A 13,973-nucleotide genomic window follows, 5' to 3' on the forward strand; every position below is an offset into this window, starting at 1 on the left:
TTTACTCATAAGATTTTGACGCCTAGTTCAGGTCAGCTGTTTCCTCTTTGTGTCCTGCCATGACCCTGCACCCCTGAACCCTCTCCAACACAGTGAATTCTCCTCTGTGACTGTCATTTCATACTTGCCTTCACACCCTGCACTTTAGTAATTTGTCCCTCACTGTATCTCTTCAAGGGCAGGAATCGATAGACTTGGCTATTTCCACTGCCTCCCTCATCCCTGGCTCCCTGTCTGCCAGGCAGCAGGCAGGCAGGAAGTCCTGTTGGCACAAAGGCTCATGACCTGTCCCTTCCCCACTTCCAGAGGCCCTGCCACAGCTGGTGGCTTTCTGGGGTCTAGCTGAGCCATTTTGGGAAATCAAGACCTCGTCACGTGTCAGGCCCTGAAACATCCCAGAGCCAAATCCATCTCTGGGCCTGTAACCTGAGCCTCCCCATTCCCTGCACCCCGTGATCAGGTGACCCTGTTTGTTTTGACATCCTGTGAGGGGCCCAAGTGGGGACATGAGAGATCCTGATTTCAAAGCAAAAATTTCTCTGGTAGCCGCTGAAAGCCAGGCCCCTGCCAACTCCCGGGCTCCTGTGTTAGCATTTTCAGTTAATTAAGAAAACAAGCCCTGAATCCCTTGCTGCGATGGTTCTGCAGATTCAGGGCAGAAGGTGCATGTCTGTGTGCAGGAAAGGCCTCCCAGCTTCTGTAGGCAAGGTGAGCCAGAGAGGTGCTGCCGTGCCTTCTCAGCAAGAGAAGATGCTCTGAAATTGCATCCTGGGCAGCCGACTCCAGGCAGGGCCCAGAGTGTGAATTTCTGCTCCACCTGCCCTTCTCAGGGTGTTTTCTGAACGGATGGAGGATGGATACAAGCCAGAGGGATGAGAGTAGCAGAAGAGGATTCGAGAGCCCGGAATTTGCCAGTCTTCTTCTCCAGAACCAGGTTATTCCAGCTTCCTGAGGTGGTCTGGGGATGGCTTTAACTGGGCTGACCTGCCAAGGGGGAAACCCCCAGTCAGGGCTGTTGCTCACCTATGCAGAGCCTTGGTGTGAATTTAAAAGGGTATCTTTTCTTAAGGGAAATGTAGCTAAATATCAATCTATTGCTGCAGAAGCTGCCCAGCCCACCCTCTTCCTTGCCCCCACTCTCTAGGGTATTGGGTAGTAATGCCTGGCCTCCACCAGTGCTCTTCCCTGACAGAGGTGTCATTTGACATCTGCGGGGATTGGAGTTGGGCTTCTGGGCGGTGCAGGAGCACAGTTGCATCAGGTGTTGCTGCTGAGGGGCCAGCCTGTGCCTTCGCTTCCAGATGTGCTGGCCCTGCAGCCACCGTGAAGTCACACAGCTCCGTGGAAGTGGGATGCTCTTGCCCAGCCTGGACACTGCATGCGGTGCTGCCATTGGGCAGAGGACGGCAGGATGGAGACCCAGTCCTGCTCTGCCGCTACTCAGCAGTCCAGGGAAAATCACGTGGCCTCTGTGAACCTGGTTTCTAGTGGGAAATGGGGATGAGGCACACATAGAATGTGTGTCCAGAAGGTGTAGGTGTGTGTAAACGTTGGATAAAGTGTTAGTTGCTTCAGTTCAGTTCAGTCGCTCAGTCGTTGCTTAGTCGTGTCCAATTCTTTGTGACCTGCGGACTGCAGCCCAGCAGGCTTCTCTGTCCATGGAATTCTCCAGACAGGAATAATAAAGTAGGTAACCATTCCTTTCTCCAGAAGAACAATCTTCCCAACCCAGAGATCGAACCTGAGTCTCCTGCACTGCAGGCAGATTCTTTACTGTCTGAGCCACCAGGGATGTTCCAAATATTGGATAAGACATGTGCATACCCGGCCTGGCTCAGGGAACCTGGCTTCCTCCCCGACTGTATGTCTGTCTTGTTCCATCCTGCCTGCTGGCCAGGTATCTGGTTCCCTGAAAAGATGCTGGGGAGGAATAACAAAGACGTGATTAGCTTCTGCTCAGCCTGGGGAAGAAGGGGTTGTAGGGTTGTAGGGTCTCCGTATCTGGTTTAACTGTCCAAATGATCAACAGTTGGTGGCAGATATTTTTTGACTTTTGAGACCCTTGCCTTCATCCCCTGGGGAATCTCAGGGCTCCTTGCTTTCCCCAGGTAATGACGCTTCACTCACAGGGAAGGCCATGTTCTGTAGGAAGGGTCATTTGGGGAAAGCACGTCTCTCAAAAAGTGAGAATCCTTGTGGTGCTGTAAAGTGGGACACAAGTCATTTGAGATTTTGAGGGGGAGTTTCTGATCTTTCTCTGTTTTTTTATTTCTTCCCTCTTTCCCTTGCTTCCCGCCCCCCACTCACTTATTTTCCCTTTTAATTTCCAAATCAGTCCTTATGTTGTATAGCTGATATGATCAATAGCTCTTATTTCCTGGAAGACCTATTCAAAATGCCACCTGATCCTCCCCAAACTCCCAAATCCCTGGACATCAGGTGGATTTGTTTGCTTTCAACTTCTGTTGCTAATTTTTCTCACTTCGCCTTAGGACCATTTGCATGCAAAAATTGAGAAAATTGTTTTTTAATTAAGGAAAATATACTTAAAATCAGGCGTGGAATATGAGACAGTGTACTGATGGTAGATCAATAATGCTAATTGTCTGTGAAGTCACAGCTTTCTATAACATTGACTTGGCAGGTCAGAACTTTTTGGACTGACTATTGGGAAGACCGTCTCTTCTTTAAAGAGTTTCTAAACATCCTCCGGGCTTCAAAGAGAACATTTGAGATAAAGACCAAAAGAAGTTGTGAATTTGTTTCTAGAATATTAGGGAATATCTTCCAAAGGGAAAGGCCCTCACAGGATTCACAGTCTTTAGGGAAGTATTCACTGAGGAATCTGGGTAAAGATTTTCAGAGTTTTTTTATTTACTACATTTTTGTAGTTGCTCTTTTATATACACTGTCTTCAGTAGAAACTAGAGGAAACCAAGAACTGAAGAACCAAACCAGGATTTGTCTGCTGCTGAGAATTTGAGGATGGAATTCTAGCCGTGGGCTCTCATGAGTTTGCTTTTTCCCAGGGGCAAATGGCCTTGCTTCTCAGGCCTCAGTTTTCTCCTCTGTAAAGTGGTCTTGGAAAGGATAGTCACCTCCACTCTCAGCATCCTGTGCTTCTTTGACTTTGAGTCAGTTCTAAATGAGGTGGATGAACTGGAGCCTATTATACAGAGCCAAGTCAGACAGAAAAACAAATATCGTGTATTAATGCATATATATGGAATCTAGAAAGAGTGAACCTGTTTGCAGGGCAGCAGTGAAGATGCAGACAGAGCAGACTTGTGGACACAGGGAGGGAAGGAGAGGGTGGGGCGAAGTGAGAGAGTAGCATGGAAACATACACGTCACCATATGTGAAATAGATAGCCAGTGGGGATTTGCTGTATGATGCAGGGAGCTCAAACCAGTGCTCTGTAACAACCTAGAGGGTGGGAAGGAGGCTTAAGAGGGAGGAGACATATGTATACCTATGGCTGATTCATGTTGATATACAGCAGAAAGCAACACAAAATTATAAAGCAATTATCCTCCAATTAAAAATAAATAAATTTTAAAAAATCCCATGCTTTCCAAAATCCTTGAGGGAGCCCCCTGCAGGATAATCAGAGAAGAGAGGAGTCCAGGTCCTCACCCACAGGCTGGGGGAGTGGGGAGGGAGGGGAAAGAGGTGGAACCATCCAGAAGCAGAACAGAGTAGTCTTTCCCAGGGTCGGAACTTGGCACCTGAGCTTATGGAATGGCACTTGGTCACTCCAGAGAACAGCGGCCCTTTTGCCTTGGCTCTCTGAGTGGGGGTCCACTGAGACACCCCTGTGCCTGGCTGATTGTGGGGCGTGAGCCTGGGCTGCCATTCAGGGCCTCTGTCTCTATCCCTTTGACCTCCTTGGTCTGAGCGTGGATCCTCTTAGTGGACCTAAGGAGAGTTTGGAAAATCCCAAACCCAGTTTCGGAGACCAAGGAGGGTGGTCCTCTCAAGACCAAGCCCCGGGCTACTTCTCAGGTCTGGCCACACCCATCTCTGCAGGCCCCTCCTCTCACCAGCCATATCTTCACTCTTGCCCTCGGTCCCCTCTGCCTGAAGATTGATACCTGGTGAGGTATCTAGCCCTCCTTCAAGGCTCAGTTCAAACACTCCCCCTGCTTCTATAAAGTCTCCCACCCCGCTCCCCCTGGTTTCAGGGAGATGACGTTCTCCTCCTCTGCCAGGCAGACCTGCCAGTGATGAGGCACTTAGTACGTTGCTTGAAAACCACTCTTTTGCTTGGCTCTCGCTAAACCAGGAGCTTCCAGAGGCAAGGATTCCAATAGCTTTGACTGGGCTTTCCTAGTCCCAGTGACAGGTTCTAGCACATAGTAGGTAGGTCTTAATTAAACACTGGCCGAATGACAAGTGAAGGGAACCTGGGCTCTTTGCGGTTTTCCACTGAGAAGCAAGCAGGCAGGAGTGGTTTGTGTTTGGGCCATCTCCCCAGGGCCCAGCTCCACAGTGGTGTCTGAACAGAGCATGCTGATCAGTCCCCTGCTCCCCCATACCCTTCCGTGCGAGGGGCTGAGAGCTGGGCTGATGGGCGTGCAGGGAGCCCGGGGCTGGTGTAGGAGGCAGCACTGTGCTGTCCTTCTCTAGGGACCGAGGTGTGACAACTCTCAGTTCTTCCTGGCCATCGTCCCCAGAGGCCTGGGATTCCAGCAGCACTTGGGGAAAACCAGACTGTTTGTGCCTGTGATGAACACCTGTGTTGGAGGCTGAGGAGACGACTTAACTTGGTACCCGTTAGAGAGTTCTAGTGGGTCAGACTGTCCATGCTCATCAAGAGAAACCTGGGCAATGCCAGCTTGCATGAAGGCCAGGAGGATCCGAGGAGAGAAGGGGTTGCTGAGCGTCAGGAGTGAGTTTGTTTACGCTCCAGCATTTCCAGGTCCATTTGCTGAGTGCCTCCCATGTGTGATCATGGTTCTAAGCTCTGAGGGAGCCACCTGACCACGTCCCTGCCTTCGGGGAAGCGTACTTCCTAGTGAAAGTCCCGGAAGATCAAGAGGATGGGAGCTGAGGCCGGTGCCCCCCTCCAAGGCTATTCTGAGCTGGCCTCTTGGTGAGGGGTATCCTTGCTCCATTCATTAGTCCCTGCATTCTTCCCCAAGATGTTGCCTGCCAGAAGCACAGATTCTCAACCCTCCCTCCTTCCCCAGGGCTTGTTAGAGACCCCTCCCCTAGATTCCCACCATGCCCTGCACAACTCTGCCCTCTCCCCAACCTGCTTAACTGTGGACCTTTTTTCCCTGACCAACCGAGAGCCTTTCTGATAACCAGGTCTCTATATATATGTATTTTAATATTTATGTATTTGGCTGTGGAGTCTTGGCTGCAGTATTTTGTTGGTTAGTCACTAAGTTGTGTCCACTTCTCGGCAACTCCATGAACTGTGGCACCCCAGGCTTCCCTGTCCTTCAGTATTTCCCGGAGCTTGCTCAAACTTACGTCCATTGAGTTGGTAATGCCAGTCTACTGTCTCATTCTCTGTCGCCCCCTGCTCCTCTTGCCTTCAGTCTTTCGCAGCATCAGGGTCTTTTCCAGTGAGTTGGCTCTTGGCATCAGGTGGCCAAAGTATTGGAGCTTCGGCGTCAGTCCTTCCAATGCAGCATTCTGGGTCTTTCGGTTGCAGCCTGGGCTTGTAGGGTCTAGTTTCCTGACTAAGGATTGAAGCCAGGCTGCCCCCGCCACCTGCCCTGCACTGGGGGCATGGAGTCTTACCCTGGACTACCAGGGAAGTCCCCAGTTCTGCCTTCTATTCATGACCACACCCCTGCAGCATGCTGTGCCTGGCACAGAGTGGGGCTTCCACATGTGACTGTGGAATTAATAAGCCATGGGGTAAATGCTTGGTTTCATTTATCCATCTTCCCCATCCAAGGTCAGCTTGCACATCTGTTCTCCTCTCTTTCTGGGTGAGTCTTGGAGTGGGGTGAACTCTTGGGGAAGCTGCTGGAAAGCTGGAAAACTGGGAGAAATGGGAGAAGACCCTGGCTGGAGTCAGCTCCTCTGTGTCCTGTCTGCAATTTGGCCGCTTGAGGCTCATCTGCCTTTGAACACACTCCCTCCCCCGGGCTGGGAAGGCGGGTAGGGTTCAGGGCTGACAGAGCTGAGCCGTGAACACGGACCCTCCTTACTGAGGCCTGTGTCTCCCTCCTCGTGGGTGGGGACAAGGCAGTGCTGAGGGACAGACCTGCCCCTGTGGGCCTCCAGTTCAGTCCGCCCAGCTGGGCCTGCAGGAGAGCAGGCCGCCTGGGAACGGCTGGGAAGTCAGGCCCAGCCTTGGGCCCACTTCCCCCAAGGCCAGGATGTGGCGTGGGACCCAGGCAGGCGGAGGTTCCCACCACTTGGCTCCTACACCCGAAACGCTCTAAGCCCAGGCGGTGTCTCCCAGCAGGAGGGGGTGGGGAGAGACTCCAGCTGCCTGGGTCAGGCCCCTGCATCAGGACCAGGGCAGCTCCATAGGCGCCCACCTCTGACATCTGTCCGCCACCTGGACAGTTGCCAGTGGCCCTGCAGTCCAGCCTTGCCTTGCCACGGGGGAAGAGATCTGGGGATTAACCATTGCAGGCCCTGCCTGAGCCAGGCTGAGGCTGGCCCTCCCAGATCAGCTGGCATCCATCCACCATGAGCCCAGGACTGGAGAGGACATATTCGCAAATGTTGTCTCATTTCATCCTCATGTCAGCCCCGTTTTCCTGATGAGTAGACTGAGGTGTGTGGAGTTACGGAATTTGCTTATGCTGATGGTGGTGCTCAGTAGTATCCAACTCCGCGGTGGACTGTAGCCCGTCAGGCTCCTCTGTCCATGGGATTTCCCAGGTAAGAACACCGGAGTGGGTTGCTATTTCCTGTTCCAGGGGATCTTCCGAACCCAGGGATTGAACTTGTGTCTCTTGCGCCACCTACATTGGCAGGTGGATTCTTTACCGCTGTGCCACCTGGGAAGCCCATGTAACGTGCTTAAGGTTATACAATTAGTAAGGAAAGTTCCTGTATTCATCCTTTATTACAGGGTCTGCTGTGTGCTAGGCAGTAATTCTGGGCCCTGTGGATACACCTTGAATGATGGACAAAAAAATGATGGACAAACAGGGAGAGATAGAAAATAATATATATAGCATCTCATATGGTGATAAGTCTATGTGGAAGATAGGAGGAGGGAAAAGGGAGTGGATGGTGTTGGGAGAGTTTTTTTTTTTAATTTTAAACTTTTATTAATTCTGTTGTTGCATATTCATCATTGTATTTGTTGCATTTAAACATTTTTTCATTTAAACATATTTTTATTTTATATTGGAATCTAGTTGATTTACAATGTTGTATTAGTTTCAGATGTACAGGGAAGTGATTCAGTTACACATATACATATATCTATTCTTTTTCAGATTCTTTTCCCATATAGGTTATTATAGAATACTGACTAGAGTTCCTTGTGCGATGCAGTAGGTCCTTGTTGATCATCTTTATTATCTATAGTAGTGTGTATATATTAATCCCAAACTCCTAGTTTATTCCCTCTGCACCTTTCTTCTTGGGAACCTTAAGTTTGTTTTCTATGTAAGTCTTTCTGTTTTGTAGATCAGTTCATTTGTATCATTTTTTAAGATTCCACATTCAAGTGATATTATATGGTATTTGTCTTTCTCTGACATACTTCACTTAGTAGGATAATCTCTTGGTCTATCCATGGTGGGGCAAATGCATGATTTCATTCATTTTTATGGCTGAGTAATATTCCATTGTGTGTTTACATATCACAGCTCTTTATCCAGTCCTCTGTTGATGGACATTAGGTCGCTTCCATGTCCTGGCTATTGTCAACAGTGCTGCTGTGGACATGGAGCTGCATGTATCTTTTTGAATTATGGCTTTCTGAAGATATATGCCCAGGAGCAGGATTGCTGCATCCTATGATAGTTCTAGTTGTAGCTTTTTAAGGGCCCTCCATACTGTTCTCCACAGTGGCTATGCTATGCTATGCTAAGTCACTTCATTCGTGTCCGACTCTGTGCGACCCCATAGACGGCAGCCCACCAGGCTCCCCCGTCCCTGGGATTCTCCAGGCAAGAACACTGGAGTGGGTTGCCATTTCCTTCTCCAATGCATGAAAGTGAAAAGTGAAAGTGAAGTCGCTCAGTCGTGTCTGACTCTTAGCGACCCCATGGATTGCAGCCTAACAGGTTCCTCCATCCATGGGATTTTCCAGGCAAGAGTACTGGAGTGGGGTGCCATTGCCTTCTCCAGTGGCTATACCAGTTTATATTTCCACGAACAGTGTGGAAGTTTCCCTTTTTTGCACATAGAAGAAGGGTTATTTTAAGTAATCTCATTGAGAAGGTTATTGCTACTTACACAGCATTTGCTGGGAGCCAGGCATGACCCAGACCACTAACCCACTAACTTAATCCCTGCAACTACCTTCGGAGGCAAATTACTATTATTTACATTTTCAGATGGGGACACAGAGGCACAGGGAGGCAAACTAAGTTGCCAAAGAAAACATAGCCGGTCAATGGTGTTGGCATCTGCACTTAAGCCACCTGAGTTCTGGCTCATTACCATTTTTCTCCCCTTCTAGGGCTACACAGACAGTAAGTGGGTGGGCAGAGGAGCGGGCCTGCAGGACCCTATTCAGACAGGTCAGGCAGGTGCTAAGGGGCAAGCGTCCTGGTGCTCCCTCCTCTGCAGCCCTTTTGAGCGGGGGAGGAAAGAGCAGAGCAATGGGTGGATTCTTTAGAGTTAAACCTGAGTGAGAAGGGAGGGCTTGAGTAGATTTGCAGAAAATAATAGACAGTAAACACTCCAGATGTGCTCTCCCCCCCTGCCCCACCCTACCCAGTTCTTCTCTCCTCTCCTGGTCCCTCCAGGCTCCTTCACTTCCCAGAGGACTCAGATCTGAAATAAGTAGGACTGTTTCTTGCTCTTGTTCTAACCTGCCCTCCCTCCATATCAGTCTGGGGAGAACTTAGTTATGATGATGATGAAGGCAGCTAACATTTATTGCAGACTTCTTGAAATGGCTGGGGAACATGTGTACATTACCACTCACACATGCAAGAAAAATAATTGCTGGAATTGATCACTTGCAATACAAAAACCTTAGCCTGGTCAATAAAGGTATCTTCATCTTTTCTGTGATGTGATACACAGAGACTTATGGTCCAGTGAAGTCAGGATTCAGTCTTCTAGGGCCCCCCTCCTTAGTGATCTGCTCGCTGGGGAAGCTCCAGTTTTCCCAAGGCCACAGGTTCCGTGCTGACGCGCACTGAGGTGTTCTGTGTTCCCTCTGCGTCTAGGATCCTGGAGCTTGTCAACTCAAAAAGATGCACAGCTTGGGAGTTGCGAATTGAGTTTTATTTGCGGCAAAATGAGGACTGCAGCCTGGGAAACAGCACCTCAGATAGCTCCGAGAGACCACTCCAAAAAGACAGTGGGGGAAGGTCAATATATAAGATTTTGGTGAGGGGGGGAGTTCAATACAATCAAGTGCTTACTTTACAAAAGGTTTTCTGCTGGTCACCAAGAGCTGATGTCACCATGAAGAGATTTCGTCCTTTTCTAGTTACGAAGAGATGCAAAGATTGGGATCATGCCATCAGTTGAGATATCTGCCTATCTAAAGAACTGCTGCACCAGCTTCCGTGGAGCACAGAGTGCGTCACTGCACCCTGACCCCTCCCTGGGGGGGCTGAAGGTCAACAGCTGCCGAGGCACAGGGTTCAGTCTTTGCAGCGGCACATGGCAGATGCCTGCACTGTTGTTCAGTCGCTGGCAGCTGTTCTTGGCAAGGGCCAGTTTGTAGTCAACAAACCGAAATCCGCTGAAGGGGCCGGGTCTGCTCTTGTCCCCGGGGCTTTTAAAGGGTTACCTGGCACCTGTTGCTGAAGCCGTGGCTTCTTCAGGTCCCTCACTCTCCCAGGCACCCACCTTCCCCTAGGGGGCCCAAGTGTCCAGCTATTGTGAGGCCCATTCTTGGGCAGGCCCGAGAACAGCCCCCCGGTCCTTCCCAACCTGCCCCTGGCAGAGCCCTGTTGCTCTGAGCTCAGCTGAAGATGGGGCTTCTCCAAGGGGCGTGGTATTTCCCCAGGTGTGCGGTCCCTCTCCTAGGATTCTCCAAGTCATTGGCTCCTTTCTAATCATGTCCCTCCTCCCAGGTGTGGAAGTGAAATCCTGCTCATTTACTTCCTCCCCCTCCTAATCCTAGAAAGTTTCTCTATTTCCTCTTCCTGTCCAGAGTAAACAACATTGCTTCTTAGTGACCCTTCCCTGCTCGGTTGACCTTTTTGTTTGCAGGGGGGTTGATGGGGGGTGGTTATAAATCTTCTCTGACCAGAGAAAAGGCCATGGCTTAGCTCTCATATTAATAGAAGGGTATGGGAGGGACTCCCCTGGTGATCCAGTGATTAAGACTCCTGGCTCCCACTGCAAGGGGCACAGGTTCGATCCCTGGTTTAGGGACCCTGCACTGCTGCATGATGTGGCCCAAAATCAACAAACCCACAACAGCAATCAGAAGGGTACAGGGGAAAAGGAGAAAAAGAAAATTAAACATCTGGATCTCCCAGAGGCAAAATATATTGGGAAATATTTTCCTCATAAAATACTCTGTATCTGGCCTGCAATATTATTCCTGAATTTGTCAGTTACTCCTCATGACGGCACTGTGGGGTATGACCTGTCCTGACAAAGAAAGTGAGGCTTTTGAGGAAGCAAACTTTCCCAAGCTTTTAGAGTGGGTTCCTGGCAGAGCCAAGTTTAGAAGCTGAAATTCTGGATTCTCGGCTCCATTCTATTCCTAGGGCCTTTGCTTCTCAGAAAGGAGTCTTGCGGTCGAAGTTCGTTAGCCCTCAGTAAAAATAAAATGTTACCCCTTGAATAACATATAATCCTCCCCAGAGAAAGGGGGATTGGCTTCAAGTTGACTCAGCCAGGGGTGAATATCAGGGCAAACCTCTCATGTCATAGAAAATCTCACTCCATGTTAGCAAGCGCTGTCTTCAGATTCTTTCCTATTCCTAGGTATGTAAAAACTTTCATCCTTCTTGGTTTTTTTTGTTTTATTTTGTTTTTTTTTGACGTGTTCTGTCGGGTGTGGGATCTTAGTTCTTCCCTGACCAGGGATCAAACCTGTGCCCCCTGCATGCATTGGAAGCAATGACTTTTACTACCTGTTGGGAGGATGACTGTGCTTGACAGAAAGTGTGATGTGACAGCCTCCTCCTCACTCAGCTTCCCTAGCTAAAGAGGCCTTTGACTCACAGCTGTAGCTGCTTTGTGCAGAGCCTGGTACAGCCCTGACTCAGCTCACAAGTCAGATGAAGCCCTGCCCTTTTCCATCTGCCAGTAGCTGTTTTCCGGCTCTGAAGACCGCAGTGCAACATTTGAAAATTCAGCTCTGGCCCCTGGTTGCACTGGCGTTAAATAAGCCAAGGAGGGTATCTGAGCACCAACTAAAAATAGCCAGGGGAAATAACCTTTTCCTTTTATATTTAGCTTTTATGACCTAATGAAGTTATTGGTATTGTAACATTTTTTCCCTTTGACCACATGCACATGGATTCATTTTCCCAGAAGCCCCAATACCCAGGACATTCTGAGATGCAGGGACAAGGAAGGGAAGGAAGCAAAGTCAGTGAGAGACGTGGTTAAGATGACCTGAAATGGCAGGAACCAAGCCTGCACAGGCTCAGTTTAAGACTTACTACTTCTCTTCATTGCCTCCTCCAGGAAGCCTCCCTGGTCTCCTCCTGGTCAACAACCAGACTGCAGCAGATGCCTCTCTCCACTCATATCACAGTGCCTACCTGTGTCCACCCCGTACAGTGCTAGACTAGCTATTGCGTGCCTGGCTCTCCCACTAGACTGTCATCATTAGGTGCTCAGGAACATACCTTATTCAGCTCTTATCTTTCCTGCCTGGTTCATCCGAGCAGGTCAACTGATGTCAGTTAAGATGGTCCCTAAGGTGCCAGATACAGAGGCTGAGTGAGTTACTGAAGATGACATGCACTGAGGCTCAGACACGTTTCTAAAGTCCACAGGATGGAAAGCAACATGGAACCATAAAGTATGTTACACAGGTGTGTTTTCTTTGGTGTGATTTTTGTGTGTAAGCAAAGAGGATGCTGTCTCACCACTGGCTGGGAGGTCTCTTCTTATGCTAAAAAAAGAGGATTGAAGAGCATGAGCGTGAACTTGAACATGTCAAAGGGACACTGTTATCTCCTTTCGACTGTGAGGTCCCACTCTAGAGCTCTTTGCACGTGCCTAGTCAGAGGGTCACTAGGTCCAAGCTTGTAGTGCTCACTGTGCAACAGGTCAGTAAATCAAAAGAGATGATTTTGGGGGGCGAGGAATAGAGGTTTTATTCAGAAAGCCAGCATATTGAGAAGATGATGGACTAGTGTCCCAAAGAGCCATCTCACCTGAGTTAGAATTCTGGCTTGTTTTATATCCAAAGAGCAGAGGGTGTGGCTGGCTGTTGCAAACCTGGTGCAGTAATCCTTGGTTCTTGCAGCTGTCCATGTAGGTCTGATCACAGTATGTCTATAAATATCCACATTAATTAGTTATTGATAATCGTTTTCTGTTCTACTTTTTATCTCTATATGAATGGGAAAGTATTTTACCTTTAAAGGTCAGAGCCTTGAGAATGGGCTATTATGTGTATTTCAGGCTATAGGCGACATTCTTTTACACACATACAGAGCCCACATGACTAAGCACCGGCAACAGCGCACAAGGGTTAGAGCTAGAGAAACAGATCCAATATGGAGTCAGGTTTGTTCTCCTCTGTTACAAGAGCAGATGCTGAGTAAACATTTGTGGAATGAATGGATGGGTGGATGGATGCATACATGGAGGAAGAAACTCTTACAATCAAGTGAGGTTCATTCAGGGAAGACTTCGGGGAGATGAGCTTTGAGTCTAGTTATGAAAGAGGGAAGGACATGGGTTGGCAGAGATAGCAGGGAGGGCTTTGTGGTTGGGTGAGGGGAGGCAGGCCATTGGTACCAGTTGGTTTGGATCCTTCTAACCAGATGCTGACTCCGAATGCCCGTCTCTTAGGGGAGAGGAAGACTTGGGGGGCTGTGGATAGCCATACAAAGACATATGCCTAGAGACAGGGTTTTTCCCTTTTTACTGTGCTGCTTTTCCTCCAGCACTTGGAACTGAACACATTGCTAAAATTCCTTGAGTCCCTAGGGCAGGGGTGGGGGTGCAGTTGGTGGGGGGGTCAGTTCTAACAAATGAGTCTGGACAGAGGCATGTGGAGTGTGGCCCAGGGAGATAGGGAGGGGGGAGGGGGAGAGCACTGAAGACTTGGAGAGGAGGGAGTTCTATTTTGGGCAACTCTGACTCCCAGCCTCTCTCCCAGCCAGGTCTGCAGCAGACCCCCGCCTCTGCACAGTTTGCTTGTCCCTCTGCGCACTGGCTTCTCTGTTTCTGGCTCCCCTCTGCATCCTTCCAGTCTTGGCTGTTTGCCTCTTGGTATTCTTGCCTGCCTCCCAAAACCTCCTCCCAGTCTTTTCAAAGAAGCCATCCCTGAAAAACAACATCATCTACAAATAATAATCAACATCGACATTTATCCTCAGTCCCACTAAGTGCCAGGCTCCACACTAGGTGCTTCATGGGTACTGGTTCAGCTCACAGGAAGCACACGAGGTCATTGTTCCTGTGATGATGGCTGTTTGAAGAAAGCGAGCCCCCGAGAGGTTGACTGAACCCCAGGCAAGGCCATCCTTAATGCTGGTGCCAAAGATCTACCCAACTGACAAACCTGTGCCCTTCTCTTCTCACAGCTGCCCAGCCCTCCCTCTGAATCAGAAACTCTGGGAGTGGGGCCCATTGAGCTGCGTTTAACAATCCCTCCAGGAGATTCCAGAACCACTGGTTTAGCTGATCTGGCTCCAACCTGGCTGATCAACCTCCA

The 13,973-nt window shown here is 49.4% G+C and overlaps 1 protein-coding gene across 5 annotated transcripts in view; it reads left to right on the forward strand.

The window, feature by feature from the left end:
• Positions 1-13,973, forward strand: part of DAAM2 (dishevelled associated activator of morphogenesis 2) — a 135,606-nt gene that overhangs the window by 40,866 nt on the left and 80,767 nt on the right. The window contains exons 1-2 of one of the 5 annotated variants that reach the window (XM_070777920.1): positions 5,883-5,949; positions 6,723-6,856. The exons of 3 other annotated variants lie outside the window; for them this stretch is intronic. The gene's annotated coding sequence lies outside the window, so the exon portion shown is untranslated. Of the gene's footprint in view, positions 1-5,882; positions 5,950-6,212; positions 6,857-13,973 lie in introns of those variants that run through there. One more of the 5 variants, XM_070777919.1, reaches the window with a different exon arrangement.

This window comes from Bos indicus, chromosome 23 (genome assembly GCF_029378745.1).
Source record: "Bos indicus isolate NIAB-ARS_2022 breed Sahiwal x Tharparkar chromosome 23, NIAB-ARS_B.indTharparkar_mat_pri_1.0, whole genome shotgun sequence".
NCBI lineage: Eukaryota > Metazoa > Chordata > Mammalia > Artiodactyla > Bovidae > Bos > Bos indicus.